Below are 16676 nucleotides of genomic sequence, written 5' to 3' on the forward strand. Positions count from 1 at the left end.
AGCTTCTGGAATATCAGATTTTTAGGAGAAATAAGGTTAAAATGAACATCAGGAGAAGCCCTAAAGAAGTTATACATAAAATATTACTTTCCTCAATAATTGAGTGCCTGCTATGTGCTAGACTATTCTAAGTGCTGGTGTTAAGTGCTGTAGCAGACAAAATCCTTTACCTGATACAGCTGACATTACAGCTGGGGGAAACAACAAATAATACAAGTAAAATACATGGAATATTAGTGATAGGTACTAAGGAAAAACAAAAAGAGGGGAGGCGATTTGATGTTTCTCAGATTAAAAGAGTGACAGGGATTTCCTCTTGTGACTCACCGGAAACGAATCCGACTAGAAACCATGAGGTTGCAGGTTCGATCCCTGGCCTCATTCAGTGGGTTAAGGATCCAGCATTCCCGTGAGCTGTGGTGTAGGTCGCAGATGCGGCTCAGATCTGGCGTTGCTGTGGCTCTGGTGTAGGGCAGAGGCTATAGCTCCGATTTGACCTGTAGCCTGGGAACCACCATATGCCGCAAGTACGGCCTTAAAAAGCAAAAAAAAGGAGTGATGCAAATTAATACTACTTCCGTTTAATAAGTTAATTAAAAGAACAATACAAAAGAGCAATAAATGAAATAAAGATGTGTAATGGCAAAACTAATATCTCACCATACCATTTCACTCCCAACTCCGTTGTAGCAGCCTGATATCTCTTTCTATATTCTTATTCACACAAATATGAGTACACAGATATTACATACAGGGTTTTGTCTTTTTCTGTAGTTATTCTGAAATTTCTAAAATGTAATGTGTATTGTGAGCACCTTACAAGTATATATATACATATATATGTATATATCTTTTAAATTTCTTAATTTTTATGCACAATTTTACATAAAATAATTTTTTGATGGGTCGGTTTGCTTTACATGGGATTATATACATCCTCTGCATTTTTCTCAATCAACAACATATGAATCCCTCCACGTCTATCTTATAGCTCTTATTTCATTCTTTTTAATGCTGGATATACTGTATGATGACAAAGTTAATGTGATGGGCGTTCATTTCGTTAGCAGATTTTTACTGTTATGGTAATTGTGCCTGTGCACATATCACGACCATGATAGTTTTACTTCTATGGAATAGATTCCCTGGATTAGGATTGCTGGGGTGAGGAATATACAGATTGAAAAAACTTTAGTAGATGTTGATAGATTGTGTCCCAAAAAGATTGGGATAATTTACATTTCCATCAGAAAATGTACCAAAATACTCTTACCCTTTATACTTACTAGCAAAAATTATAGTGTTTAAAAAAAAAAAAAAAAGAACCTGGTGGTGGGTATAGTGATTTCTTGGCATTATTTTATTTGCATTTTCATTACTACTGTAAATCTGGACAATCTTTCTTTTGTTCTTTGGTCATTTGGATTTCACTCATATTTTAATTACCTATTGTATTAGTTTTCTATTGCTGCATAACAAATTACCACAAACTCAGCAGCTTGAAACAGCACCCACTGGTTATCTCACAGTTCTGTCGGTTAGAACTTCAAGCAGGCTTTGATAGGGCTCTCTGTTTACTGTTCAGTAAGGCTGAAATGAAGGTGTGTGCTAGCCTGGGCTCTTAACTGAAGGCTCTGGGGAAGAAGTTCACTTTCAAACTCATTCATGTTGGTGGAGTTTGATTCCTTGGAATTGTAGGGTAGTTATAGCACGGAGGGTCCTGCTCCCTTGCTGGCTGTTAGCCAGGGATTGTTCTCAGCTCCTAGACGCTGCCCTCCAGTCTTTGCACGGGGTCCCCTTCACCCTCAAAGCTAGGAAGGCTTCATCAAATCCTTCTCATGCTTTGACTCTTTTCTGCTACCAGCTGCAGAAGACTGCTTTTAAAGGGCTCCTGTGACAAGGTCTGGTCCACCCAGATCATTTCCATTTGTTAAAGTCAGCTGGTTAGCATCTTTAGTTATATCTGCAAAATCCTTCACTCAATAAATGTAGCATTATCATAGGGGTAACACTGGGGGCAGAAATCATGGGGGCCATCTTAGAATTCTGCCTACCATAAATATTCCTATTTTAATTTATACTTTTATATTCATTTTAATTTTATTCATATTTTTTGCTTATGTTTCTATTTTGCCTTTTTATTTAACTGGTTTGTAGGAGCTTCTTATATTTCATATTAGGCCTTACTACTCTTGGTTGCAAACATTTTTTTTCTCTTATTAGCTATCTGTTAACCACATTAATAAGCACTTTATCCATAGAAAACTTAGCCATATGTATTTCACGCTTAAGGTTAATTGCATATTTGCATTTTTAATTCACATTCAAAATACTCATTTTTATTTTCACTTTTTCATTTTTATTAACATTTTGCCTATATTTGCACTTTAAAAAATTGTAAGGAGTTCCCATCATGGCGCAGCAGAAACAAATCCGACTAGGAACCCTGAGGTTGCGGGTTCGATCCCTGGCCTTGCTCAGTGGGTTAAGTATTCGGCGTTGCTGTGAGCTGCAGTGTAGATTGCAGAGGAGGCTCCACTCTGGCGTTGCTGTGGCTGTGGTGTAGGCTGGCAGCTACAGCTCCGATTAGACCCCTAGCCTGGGAACCTCCATATGCTGCAGGTGTGGCCCTAAAAAGACAAAAGACAAAAAAAAAAAAAAATTGTAAGTGCTCTTTGTGTATTATATAAACTCATTATTTGTAAATTTTATCCAGATCTATGATTTGTCTCTTGACCATATTTATACCTTTTCCCACTAAAAATCACTCTATTAGTATATATCCAATATATATATTTTCTGTATTGTTTAAGGTCTTCACCCCTGGGTGGCATGTATAGTCTCCTGGAATGGCTTCTGCATTATATTTTTGGTTTTTGTTGTTAGTGGTTTTTTTTACATCTGTCTTTATTCCACTTGGAATTTGTTTTTGTATAGAATGCAAGCAATAGAACCTTACTTTCTTTCTGAGTGAGTTGCCAATTTTTCTAGCACCCTTTATTAAATAAACTGTCTTTTCCTAATGAATTGATACATTAACTTTGTCACATATTACATTTTCATATATGATAGGATTTATTTCTCAATATGCTATTCTGTCTTGTGTGCGTGCGCACGTGTGCACATGCCTGCACGTGTGCGTGTACGTGTGTGTGTGTGTGTGTTTCTGGCTGCGCCCGTGGCATGTGGAAGTTCCCCAGCCAGGGATCAAACCCATACCACAGCAGCAGCCTAAGCCACTGCAGTGACAACACTGGATCCTTAACCCACTGAGCCATGTGGGAAATCCTGCTCTTCTGTTTTACTTCTAGTTCTCTTTACATATGGCAATATCATATGGATTCAATTACAGTGGCTTTCTATTATTTATGTGAACAGTGATGTTATAAAATGATCAGGCAGAGCATTTTCCCACCCTACATCCTGCCGGCTGTTCTTTTTACTACTTTTCTTGGCCATTTGAAGTTTGTGATCATTTTATGTAATTAGGAGTTGATATTGCATTAATTTTATAGATTAATTTTAGGAAATTTGACATATGATATTGTCTTCTAAGAACTAAGAAAGTTATACTTTCAGTTTGCAGAGATCTTGTCTCTATCTGTAGTAAGATTTGAGAATTTTCTTCAAATAAGTTTTGCATCTTTTTTATTCAAAGTGTTCTTGTTTCTTAGCCTTTTGGTCATTACTTTGAATGAGTTTTGTTTCCATTTCTAAAGGCTTATTATAAATAAAGAAAAAGCCTGTTTTTTTCTGTGTACTTATCTTGTATACAGCAAATTTATTATATATACTTACTAAATTTTCTCATTAATTTCAGCATTTTTCACCAGAGTCTCTTGGGATTTTTAGAAATATAATTGACACACACAAAAATAATTCAATTTGTTTTTTGCAATGTTTGGCAGATTCTTTTCTAGAATCTTTATTTTCTAGAAACTCCATCATACTGTTTGTGTTAATGGTGATAACAGGCATCTCTGTTATTGATTTTAGTTGAGATAGTTTGAGTATATAACTATTTAGAATATTTGTTGCTAATTGGTAAATTATCTTATTTAATACTTTTCTTTCCTGTTTTACCCAGAGATTTTATTAGGTATAGCTGCTGATTTTATCAAATGTAGCATTTTTTGAAGTGGTTATGTGTTACTTTCTTTTACTCTGTTGACTAGCTGGATTATGCTAGTAGAGTTGCTGACCTTAAACCACTCTTGTCTCCTTGCAATAAAGCCTGCTTGGTCATAATGTGTTATTCTTTTCTTATAAATCAGTATTCCAGTTGCTAATCTTTTACTTAGAACTTTAACATGAATATTCATAAGTGAGATTAGTAGACTATAGATTTCTTTAGTGGGTTATTTTATTAGTTGTAAAAAAATTATGCAGGTTGGCAAAATATGGGAATAATCAGAAGGCTTACCCCTGCCGGTGAGAATGCAAATTTATTCAAATGCAATTTCCACTTTATTGGAAAACCATTTGGCAGAACCTACTAAAGTAAAAATATTCATATTATGGAATCTAGTAATGCTGCTTCTAGGCATATACCCAATAAAATGCATACGTATGTTCACCAAAAGATATGTTTTAGAATGTTTATAGCAACACTATTAGTAATAGCCTCAAACTTGAGAATACCTTAAAGTTCATCAAGTATAGAATGGATAAATACATTTTGTGTATTCATACAATGGGACATTATACAACAAGAATGAACAGTGTATAACTATGTGCAACATATGGGTGAATCTCAGAAGCATTACAATCAGCTTAAAAAGCCAGAAACAAAAGAATACTTTCCTTCATATAAAGTGTAAAAAACAGGCAATACTAATCTATACTGTTGGAAGTCAGGAAAGTGGTTATCTTCATTGGGAGGTAGGTAGGGGAGGAGACAGCATTTGAAAAGAAGTCTGAGGGAGACTTTGGAGTCCTGGTCATTTATTTCTTTGTCTGGATGCCTGTTCATGTTGGATTGTTTGAAGAAAATTCATATAACTTACATACTTACATGTACACTTTTCTACATATACATATATACTTCAATAAAATGTTTTTAGAATCACACGTCCCATAAAATGAATTGGGGAGTTTTTCATCTTTTTTAAAATAAGAGATAACTGAAATTACCTGCTACAAATCAGATGGAACTTGGCTGAGAAATCTTTTGGTCCTGAGGCCTTCTTTATAGTGTAGGACTCTCTCATGCATTTTAACTTGCCTCCCTAGTTCTTGGGAATTACGTATATATGTATATATATATAGAGAGAGAGGTTATTGCTCACCCTTGTTTCCCTCTGCTTTTTATTTTCCACTAGATTGAAGTCTCTGTTCTAATTACTATTTTGTTTGGTTCTTAGTATTTTCCCCAGGTGGGGTAATATAATCTCTGAATCTCTGATAAGCCAAAATGCTTTTTTCATCCTAATAGGTAAGTGATATCTTGGTTGGCTGTAGTATTAGGGGATTATAGCTCTGTCTGTCCAGTGGCCTAAAAATCATATTCTAGCTTCTTAGTGTTGAGATGTTTGATGCTAGCCAGAATCTTTTTGTTTCGTATCTCATTTGCTCTTTTCACCTGGAAGTAATTTTTAAAAAATTCTCTGGTTAAGGAATTCATTTTTATCTATGATTTGAGATGTTTTCCCACTAATTCACATCTCACACATGACCTTTCTCCTTTCCTTTTGTTATTTTAAGTTTCAGGAAATCTTTATGTATGTTTACTGTAATTGAATCTATTTGCATGGACCTAATTACCTTTTCAAATTGTGCATCTCATCCACAACCCTATTTCACTGAAATCTTTTTCTGGTTGTTCTGCTGGTTTCCCCCTCCTCGCTGATAATTTGGCTTCTTGTTTGTGTTATTGTTTTTGTTCATAGGGCCCAGTTGCTAGGAACTATGGCGTGTTCCAAAAGTGGTGGAAGATGGCATTCTCTGTCTGCTCTGAGGACTGGTTGTTTGGAAGCAGGTGGGTGTCAGTGTACTAGGAAAGCTGTGGGAGGAAGGCTCTATGTGTCTTAAGTCTCCCCATAACTCTTCTTGCCTCAGAGATTGATAGAGAACTCAGCTCATATCTTAGCTTCTTCGCAGTTCCTTGGAAGTTAAGATGATTAGTTACGCCCAAGCTGGCCAATATTTCTTGTCATGTGAATTACACATGGTGAAGATGCACTACAATATGTGAAAGGCTCAGTGTTGAATCAAGCAAAAGTTACAGCAAAGATGATAGCCTGCTCGCTCTTGGGCTCTATGATTATAAATGGTGAACAGTTCAAAAGAAGTATTCATTTTTCATACCCAATTCCCCATGGCAAGTTGAAGGGCAAGGAAAAGAAAATTAAGATATATCAAGAATTTGCTCAGAGTCTCATCTGAAGATTCCTGGATCAGTATCTGAGGAGGTGTGTTAATCTGTTTCTCCATTTGCCTTGCCTTTGAAAAATAAGGATACCGATTCTTTTCTTCCTTCTGCTCGAATCTCATTGCTTTACACAGACCTTTCTTGTTTCCATGTCATTTGGAAGAATTTGCAAAGTAGTTTGGTTCATGATACTAGAGTCAGTAGACAAGTTCCCAAGAAAAGTTCCCAAGAAAATTTCCCAAGAATTTGAAAACTCTTCTTAGGTACAAACATGTAAAACAGATGGCAAAGAATAATCTGAAATGAGTCATGGATATTACCCACCTTGCCTATCTTAATCTGAATGTTTTTGGTCATTATAATTAGACTATTTGTTTTTGGTTCAGGCAAAGTGCAACCCTGCCAGTTTACACTCTGTTTCAGCAAGTAGTCCTCATTTTTGAGAAGACCAAAGAATGCCCTAAAACTAGGGGTTATTCTCCAGTAATAAGTCCAGAGTAAGGAAGGTATTGGCCATTGTTCCACCTGTTCGAAATGTCAAGACAGACCCAGGCTCTTTTTATTTCTTTTCTGCCATTCTTAGAGTTTTGGATTCTCATCTGTTGCTTGGCTTCAAGATGGCTTCTGCAATACCAGTCATGTTATCCAAGTTCAAGGCAAGAAGAAGGTAAAAAGGAGGAGGGGCAGTAGGACTTCTCTCCTTTTGACCGTAAAGGAAACCTTCTCAAAGGCCCTCCCTCCAGCAGACTTCACCACATATCTCATTGGCCAGGACATTGCTTTGGCCAATACATATTGAGTGAGTATCTCACTTTCTCAGCTGTCGTAGTCAAGAGGTGGCAAGTGAGAAGTCACTTTCAAATGGCTGTTGAGTTAGACTACAAACCCTTTCTGCCACAACTACCCCATTAGAAGAGAATCTCTAGTCACTCATTTCTATTTTGCATTTCCCTTATCTCTCCTCTCTCACTCTGATTATGAAAGGTAATACATGTAATTTGTAGACACCAAGTCCTAAAATCCTGACTCTTGAAAACATCACCTCCCAAATGAAATATTTTCTTCCTCCATAGGGTGTTACACAATCATTGTAATCTTGTTTGTCCATTCCCTGCTTTGAATTCACTTACTCTCTGAAGAATGATCAAACATCAAAGCCTAGTAAGGCTTTTTTCAAGCAAATCCTGAAGAAATCTATCAGCTAGAGCCTTGAGTTTGTTCCTAAAATTGTTATATTTGACTGTGATTCTTCTTGTATTCTTTCTATCCCAAGAAGTTTATCTTTTACGCCTCAGAAGAGGTTGGTTTGACTTCCAGAAGATACTGAAAAACATAAACATCTCTAGGCATATGTACTTTGAGCCAATCAATTAAGAAAAGTCCCCAAATGTTAAAAACTTATGATATAAAAAGTAGACCAAATTATGCTTTTGATCAAGAAGAAGTGTCAGAGGCCATGTTTACTCAACTTTTAAAAATAGAGAAACCAACAATGGCAGCAACAGCAGTTTTCAGATATTGAACAACAGCACAAGACAGTTATCCCTAAGAATGAGGACAACGAATTATTGCCCCAGCTTACTGCCTATAGAGTGTCCATGACTCAATATAGAGAGGGGCAACCCAGGCAGAGCCTAATTTCTATGAAATGAAAAGAGAGTTGAGAGTTTGGCATGTCCAAGGCAGAATAGTACAGGAGAGCTCTGGAGATCTCACCTGGGCCCTGTCCAAGTCTCCAGCTGAGGATTGGTAAGTATAAGCATGTGAGAAATTATCAGAAGCTGAGGAGTCACCCAAAAGATAGAGGCGGAATAATCTAATGTTACATAGGGTTACACAGGGATAGACCATATTTTGGACCATCGAACACATCTCAATAAATTTTAAATGATTCAAATAATACAAAGTATGTTCGTGGACTACGATGAAATTAAATTAGAATCTAATAAAAGAAAGATGCCTGGAAAATCCCCAAATATTTGGCCACTAGATAACACACTTCTAAAAAACCAAAGGGTCAAGGGAAAACTAAAAAGTATTTAGACTGGCAAGGATGTAGAGCAACAGGAACATTCATTCATTGCTGGTGGGAATGTGAATGGGACAGCCACTTTGGAAGACAGTTTGGCAATTTCTTATAAAACTGAATATAATTTAAGCAAATGATCCAGCAATCATGCTCCTTGGTATTAACCCAACTGAGTTGAAAGCTTATAATCACACAAAACCTGCACAAGGATGTTTATAGAAGCTTTATTCATAATTGCCAAAACTTGCAAGCAACCAAGATGTCTTTCAGTAGGTAAATGGATAAGTAAACTGTGGCACATCCAAACAATGGAATATTATTCAGCAAAAAAAGAAATGAGCTATCAAGTGATGAAAAGACAAGGTGGAAACAAATTCATATTACTAAGTGAAAGAAACCAATCTGAAAAGGCTATATACTGTGTAATTCCAACTGTGACATTCTGAAAACTATAGAGACGGGAAAAAGACCAGTGGTTTCCAGGGATTGTAGTGGAGGGAGGTAAAGCACAGAGGATTTTTAGGGCAGAGAAACTATTGGTGTGATACCATAATGGTGGATATGCATCATTATACATTTGTCAAAACCCACAGAATGTACAATGCCAAGGGTGAACCCTAATGTAAACCATGAGCTTTGGGTAATAGTGATGTGTCAGTGTGGACTCATCCATTATAATAAGTGTACCACTCTGGTGGGGGAGATCGAAGGAGAAGGGAGGCTGTGTCAGGGTGGGGCGGACCTCAGGTATAGTGAACATCTCTATACTTTCTGTTCAGCTTTGTTATGAATCTGTTCAACTTTGTTATGTTCTTAAAAAAGTTTATTTTAAAATATTGGGGGGGAGTTCCCATCGTGGCTCAGTGGTTAACGAATCCAACTAGGAGCCATGAGGTTGTGGGTTCAATCCCTGCCCTTGCTCAGTGGGTTAAGGATCCGGCGTTGCTGTGAGCTGTGCTGTAGGTTGCAGACGCGGCTTGGATCCCGCGTTGCTGTGGCTCTGGCGTAGGCTGGTGGCTACAGCTCCAATTCGACCCCTAGCCTGGGAACCTCCACATGCCAAGGGATCGGCCCTAGAAATGGCAAAAAGACAAAAATAAATAAATAAATAAAATAAAATATTGGGGAAAAGAAGTATCTTGAACCGAATGAAAATGAAAACATACCAAAATTTATGAGAGGCACCTAAAGAGTGCTTAGAGGGAAATGTATGTAGCACTAAACTCTCATACGGGAAAAGAAGAAAGCTCTCAACTTGATCTCAACCTTCACACTGGGACACCAGACAAAGCAGGACAAAGTAAACCCAAAGCAAAGAGAACAAAGGGAATGATAAAAATAAGAGCAGGAATCAATAAAATGTAAGACAGAAAAACAAGAGAGAAAAACCAGTGAAAACAGAGGTTTATCTTTTTGAGACGATGAATAAAAGGAAAGCTGTTCTGGCAGGTTCTTCAGACAAACTCCTGCCCAAACAGATCAAGGAGGGAAAATCACAAGAGCAGTCTCTGGGTATCAAGAAATACCTATTTTCCCACATGCTGATGACCAGTTTTCAAAATTAAGGAAAACCCAGTGTGTTCTTCCGTGAGGAAAAAGCACAGGATTTCTTTGTTCTTCCAGAAAGTTGTTCTTACCTAGTCATTTGAGAAGTTTCCATATATACTGGACTTGAAAATTCTAAAACAGTATTTCTTTAAATAATTCTGTCCTTCCAGCTTTGCACTTTGGACATCCTTCTTTCATCTTCACCGCCTGTTATTCAGAATTTATAAATTTGAACCTTCTTTATGGCTTCAGTTTAATTTGTTCCATGGCTTTTTAACTTCTTGGCTTTCTCTTTCCTTCATTGAAGAGCAAACCTTAAATGATTGCTGTTTTCTCCAAAATATTGCTGCATAACCTTACTGTATTTACTAAAATTATATTGTGTTTACTTAAATTTTTTTTCTTCTGAGAAAAACTTGGGTTTGAATGTGCCATTTATCAGATGTGTAACTCTGGGACAAATAGCAACTCGGAGCCTCTGTTTTTCCCTCTAAAGGTGATGCTTTCAGATCTCTTATCCCAATTAAGTCCCTCAGAGATAGTGCCAGGCACATGGAAGCCCCTCAGAAGGCCGGTTTCTCCCCTTTCTCCTCATTGCCACCCCTGCAAACCTCGGGCAGCTGTTAATAGTGCCTGGCATGCAGAGAGAAACTTCGCTGTGGAGAATTCTGGACCTGGTAACCAAAAGCAACACATTACAAAGACCTCTTGTTGTAGAAACCTTCATAATCTGAATGTTTCCAGGTGATTTATTTAGAAACCTCCTTAGAAAAGGAGTCAAACTAAAGTAAACCTAATTTTCTCCATTCCTAATTTTTTCCAGAAAATAGATTTATTTAAGAGAATTTATAGGCAGTGCCAGATTCAGGAGGAAAAGCTAAGAAAGCTCCCTTTTAATTCCCCAGGCATGCTTTGTCAAGATGCAGCCTTGCTCCTTAAACCATGGAGAGGGGTGAATACCAGCTGTGAGAGTTGACACCACCTCATCCGTCTCCCACCACACACATCACGAATCAATTTTAGGGGCCTTGGCCTCAGAATCTCTCTGCACGTGTCACTCCTACCTGACCTGCCCCGGCAACACCTCTGCACCATCTGTGCCCAAAGGCTGCCAGGGCACCACTCAGGTGTGGTGAAGGTGGGGAGTAACAGCAAACATTCATAGACCTAAAGAGGGAATTTGTTCTGCACTTTGCTCCTTGGTGAGAAAAAGTGCCCCAATCACTGGCACATAGATCATTTGCCGCCGGAGCAGGTGACTGGGGTGGAGCTCATCATTACTGTGGACATGCAGGGTCAGGGGTATCCAGAAACCTCTCGGGGGACAGTATTGGGGTAGAGAGGGCTTTCTAGGGCATCCGGGAAAAAGAAAAGCGGCTACTGTCAACTGGTCAGACTGGCCCTGTGCAACAGGGGTCACTGCCTGGCCAGGTGAGCTGCCACTCTGCCATAGTGTTGGCAAGTAAAGACTCCAGTGGACTAGGACAGTTTACTTTCCAGTCAGCTCCCTTGTCCCAAGGACAACACCAAAGCAAAAGGAGCTGAGGGACAGTCAACATCAGTGGTGGGGCATCAATTCTAGAGGGCAGTGAATTCACTTTATAGGCTGTAGCTATCCCCCAAGGAGGGGCCAGGTAGAAAGTCCGAGGCTGAAAAAAATGTTTCGCGAACACTTGCTATGAGATGGGAAGGTGGACAAAGTGGTCTGTGACAGCTTCTCACAAACTGCCCACCTTGCCATGTTCTTGGGATGATCTCAAGGCATTCCAACAAGGCACAGGTAGCCTTGCCCGTGTGGCCTCAAGGTGTGCAGAGTTGCCAGGGTACCATGCCAGAGCCATTTCCCTACTGTGGCCACTCTGTTATGTTCCCTGGAATGAAGTGGATATGAGACAGGGTTTTACCATGGAGTCTGGCATTGGAGGATGTGCCTGACAATCCCGAACTGGCTTTCACCTAAGAAAATTATCCCCAGATATAACTAGAGTTTGCTTAGAGAGAATTTCTTAGAGCCACTTGTTTCTAAAATGCTTAGTTTTTATAAATGTCCAGGGTCTCTTGAAAGTCAAAACAGTTCATCAACCAAATACCTTCTCTTTAAAATAAAGAGGTTGAGGGAGATTCTACACAGAGACTCCTTCCTTCTCACTCCTCAGGCTGCCCATGACACACGTAACATCTGCCACTATTCTATGTTTAAGAGCCTGTCGGCAAACAGATTTACATTGTCTGAGCTGGTGAGTAACTCCTACCTAATGATCAGGGAAATAAGAAAAGGGACATGGAAGGCAAAAGGCAACTTGGAACTTCAAGTAACAGGTCAGCCTCCAAAGATTTTGGATTTGATGCTGTAGAGTAGAAGACAGAGTGTTGTGTGTTTTCAATGACATGGTAAATATCAAGCTGCTAGCATCGTTCATGGAACACTAGGATTTTATAACTGATGTCTAAGATTGGTTTTACCCTCATCACCAGAGTTTCCCTAGGCCTCCCCCCAGCCTGGGTGTAAACAAAGTCATATGAATGATGATTACTCAATGGTGTTGGCTGGTCCTCACTGGTACACTGCCTCAGCTCCACTGATACTTTGTTTCCAGCGATCTTTGCTAACTGCCCAGGATTAGAGTGACTCTGGGATGAAAGAGTTGGTTTTCCACCTCAGGAGAAGCAGGCATGTGGGTGTTCCAGGCCTTGCATTTAGGTCAGAGGAGCTGGAAAGATCCCCTGGAGTTTCCACACTGCTGTTATCCCCAGGTTCAATGAGGGTATTCTCTTAGGAGAAAACCAAATGACCCCTCCACTTTGCCATTTAGAAGACTTCGTCTGCTTATTTATTTTGCTTGGTGCCTATCTTAGACAGTCTACTACAGCAGTTTGTAACCTTCAACTTGTCCCTATTCCCTTTTTGGCTTGAAAATAATCACACAATATCCTTACTGAGGTTGGAAAGAAATTCCCTTTCACTTTGATTTCAAGGAGAACTTGTAGAGTATTAGGATAATTGAAAAAAAATCAATATCATAATATCAGGATACAGGTTTATAGATTCCTTGGGGATGTCAGACCAACAACAATTCAATTGATTTTGGGTCTTGTTTTGGTGTTTGCACAGTTTCCATGGCTTCCAGAGCCTCACAGTTTCTGTGCCCTGGGCAGTCATGTAAAGGCTCTTTGTTGAGAACCCAGATTCCAATTTGCCATTAACCTGAATACACCCTGTTCACCTCAACCAAGTGTGAAACTAGAGGAGTCACAGAAAGGAGCTATTCAGCTGGAATTGTATTTTTTTTTTATAAGAAAATCTCAGCTGCCAAACTAAGTATAGTATTTGCTTACTTGGGCAGCTTATTGCCTGCGGGCCCAGTTTGTGTAAGAGGGATGGCAGGGATAAAGTTAAGCTTGGTATTTTTCAATTATAGGACATTTAAAAAAGAAGAAAGAAAAGAAAAAAGCAAAGCCTACACTGAAATCGTGGTCTTTCAACCTTATTTGTTTTCCATGGAGATGGTTATTTAAATAGTACTTTTCTCTCCAATTAGGCCTTCCTACTAAAAGCAGAGATGGATCCCGGAGGCAGCTCTTCTGCCCCCCTGACGTTCTGAGCAGTTTTCAACGGCTAATGGACTATAAACAAGTAATATCATGTAGCCATTCAGGCCAAGAGAAGTAAAGGGAGTCTTTGACAGTCATTGGTTTTCTTGGTAAAGCCTCTAAGGAAAACAGAGGGAGCCTGCAGAGCTGGAAGACTATCATTCAGCCTGCACTTGGCTTTCCAAACTTGGAAACATGTGGACATGTATTTGTTGGCATTTAAGACAATGTGATGCCTCAAGGAACCTCAAAAGGTTATTAATTGCACAGTGATCTGATAGAACAATGTGAGTGCTAGTCCCCAACATTCTGCATCACCTTGGTTTGCTGGGTGGCCCTCCTGAAGCAGGCTGCACTGGGAGGTCAATCCTAAATGGGTGGGAAGTTTCACTCTGTTCCCTCTCTGTAGGGTTGTTCAACTATGTGCAGATGGAGCTCATTCTGGAGGAGAAGAGAGTGAGAGGGCTTCCCAGTTCTCCTGTCCTGCTCTTCTCCTTTCCGAGACACTGCTGTCTCCCTGACCTTGGGGTTTGTGCTCTCCTCCAGTTTCCTTCCAAAAATTTCCCCTTTGCATGAGCCACTGTGAGTTGAGATTCTGTTACTTGCAGCTGAGAAAACTAACTTTAACCAACACAACCTTCCATGGCCTGGCTCCTGCCTCTTTCCTCAGCTTCTTTTCCTGAGCCTCAAGCTCAAGTTTCACCTGCCACTCTATGTGTGTCACACTGTTTCAAGCCTCCTTGCCTCCCTAAGCTCCTTGGGCAGGTATTATTTATCTTCCTACCTCACTGCCTGTCACAGTGCCTGGTGCATAACAGATGCTTAAAACATGTTTGTTGAGTGAAACTAAGGGAGGTAAACAGAAAATAGGATTTTCATTTCTGCAGGAAAAGTGAGAGCGGAAGGTAAGGAACAGAGTTTCCCTGTGGATAGATACCTGAAGAGATTCTGGCCCTAGGAAAATAGTGATTATAACAGTAATGAACCTGAGAAGTGTTCAAAAGAGTGGTGCAGTCTGCATGGAAGTAGATTGTTTCTTTCTTGCCGTCATTTCCTATTTCTGTCTTCCTGAAATATCTCTGCCTCCCATTCTAAAAAGGGCCATTATTAGGAGTCAGAACTGTCAGGTGACTTAGATTTCAGAATTCTCATTCCCTGTATTCCATGTCCTTGACCATGTGTGTGGATTGTGTTCCCTAATGAGAAGGGTCAAAGGAGATGCTGGAAAATAGGTGGGTCGGGATTCTGTATCCAGAGAGCCTAAGTCTATCTGAGCAAATCAGAGAAGGCTCTGAAGAGGAGGTGGCATTTGGACTGAGACTTGAAGGATGATTAGGAGTTTAACAAGAGGATGGGAAGCCCAGTGTGTTTAGGGAGCTTCAGGGACTATGGGCTGCAGATTAAAATCACCCATGTTAAGTGAGGGCAGGAGGCTGTCAAGAGAAGCTGGCGGAGGGATGGGGTGAAGTGCAATTTGCATTGGATGTTTAACAGACTTCTCACTTTGCACATTTAATAGACCCTGGGCATACATTTAGCAGAATTATACATATATTTTAAATCATCAAGCTTACTAGAGAACCCCCTATGCAGCCACTTTGGTTATTTTGTAGCGACTATCATAAGAAGCAAAGGGCTAAATAAACAGACCCTAGAGTCAGATTGCTTGGGCTTAATTCCAAGATCTGCCTCTACTAGCCCCCTGACTTTGGGCAAGTTATTTGATATCTTCATGCCTCGGTTGCATCATCTATAAAGTGGGAATAATAGTAGTACCTCTCGCAGCAAATCATAGGAATAAGATAAGTTAGTTAATACGTGTGAAGCCCTTAGGACAGTGCCCAGCATGCAGCAAACACTAATTATCAGGCACTTCACAGTTACTTTTCTCATGAAGTTGCTTGCAGTCGCCAGGCATGCACTCTGAGCGTACTCCCATGATATTAATTATACAATTTTAATTGTTCATTTATGTCTGGTTTCTCACTGGACTGTGAATTCCTCAAAGCCATTAGTTAAATACATATCTCTTTCCAAAGTAATTGAATTCATGCATTCAAGCTTACTCCATTTCCTACTTACTACATTTATATATTGGTAACCCAAGGGGAGAACTTTTCTTAGGATCATGACTGGAAAATAACATTATTATTTGGAAACTCCTCTTTGAGGCTGGAAAATCCTTGGTAATGGAAGCATTGTCTTCTTTATAAAACCATGCCGGCCCCCTGACACTGCCGCCGGAAAACTTGCCTTGTGGAGGTTTTGTCCTGTTTAAAGAGTTTAAAGAGCCCAGAGAAACAAGAAATATCTGAACCCTGTCATTTCGGCTGGAATTTTTTAGCAGAGCTTTAGCTGCAAAACTTATAGCCAAGAAAGCTCTTTGAAAGGTTCTTTACTCCTAAGAGGTGGGGCACTTGAGTAGAGTTGAGACATCACCTGCATCCAGAGAAGCTGGCCTGATGTTCCTTGTCTGTTCATTTTGGTTGACTTGGATGAGAAAGAGCACAGAGGAGGTTTTCAGCTGAGTCCATGGAATGAAAGATGGAATTTCCTTAGGAGATTGGCTTCGAGACTGCAGGACCCAGAGAGCTCCGCAAAGGCTGAACCAGAGCCCTTGAGGGCACAGAAGCAGGTGTGTGTGTGGGGATGGGGATGGGGGGTTCTGACCCTCTAAGAAGGCAGTCAGATGAGTCGGGAGATTGGAAGACAGGAGATCTGAATTCTAGTTCTGTCCCTTCACATCTGCACAACCTTCTTAAGGCCTGGGGTTCCTTTTCTGCCGTTGGAGAATTTGAAGTAGATTGCTCCGAAGTTCTGTCTCTGGTGTTAAGATTTCAGTGCCTGCCCAGCAATGTGGGGCACAATTTAGGTTGAGCAATGTGGCATTTATACACAAGTCTCTCATGGCACCCATTACCCCCAGGGCCCTTGTCTCCACCCTGCTCTGTGCAGACCCTGACCTGACCCGGCCCCACTCCCACTGCAGGCTTCCCACACCTCTCTGCTGCCGCCGCCACCGCCACCTCCAAGCCCCCAGAGGTCTCACCCTCTCCTTGCTGCTTTTACCTGAGGCCTGGCAGTCTTCCTCCACCTCCTGCATGGAGGCTGTTTGTGCTGTCACACCCTGCAGGCCTG

Source organism: Sus scrofa, chromosome 3, assembly GCF_054392235.1.
Source record: "Sus scrofa isolate SSC_HxYL_T2T_F1_AM1 chromosome 3, Sscrofa_HxYL_maternal_Yorkshire_Landrace_v2.0, whole genome shotgun sequence".
Taxonomy (NCBI): Eukaryota; Metazoa; Chordata; class Mammalia; order Artiodactyla; family Suidae; genus Sus; species Sus scrofa.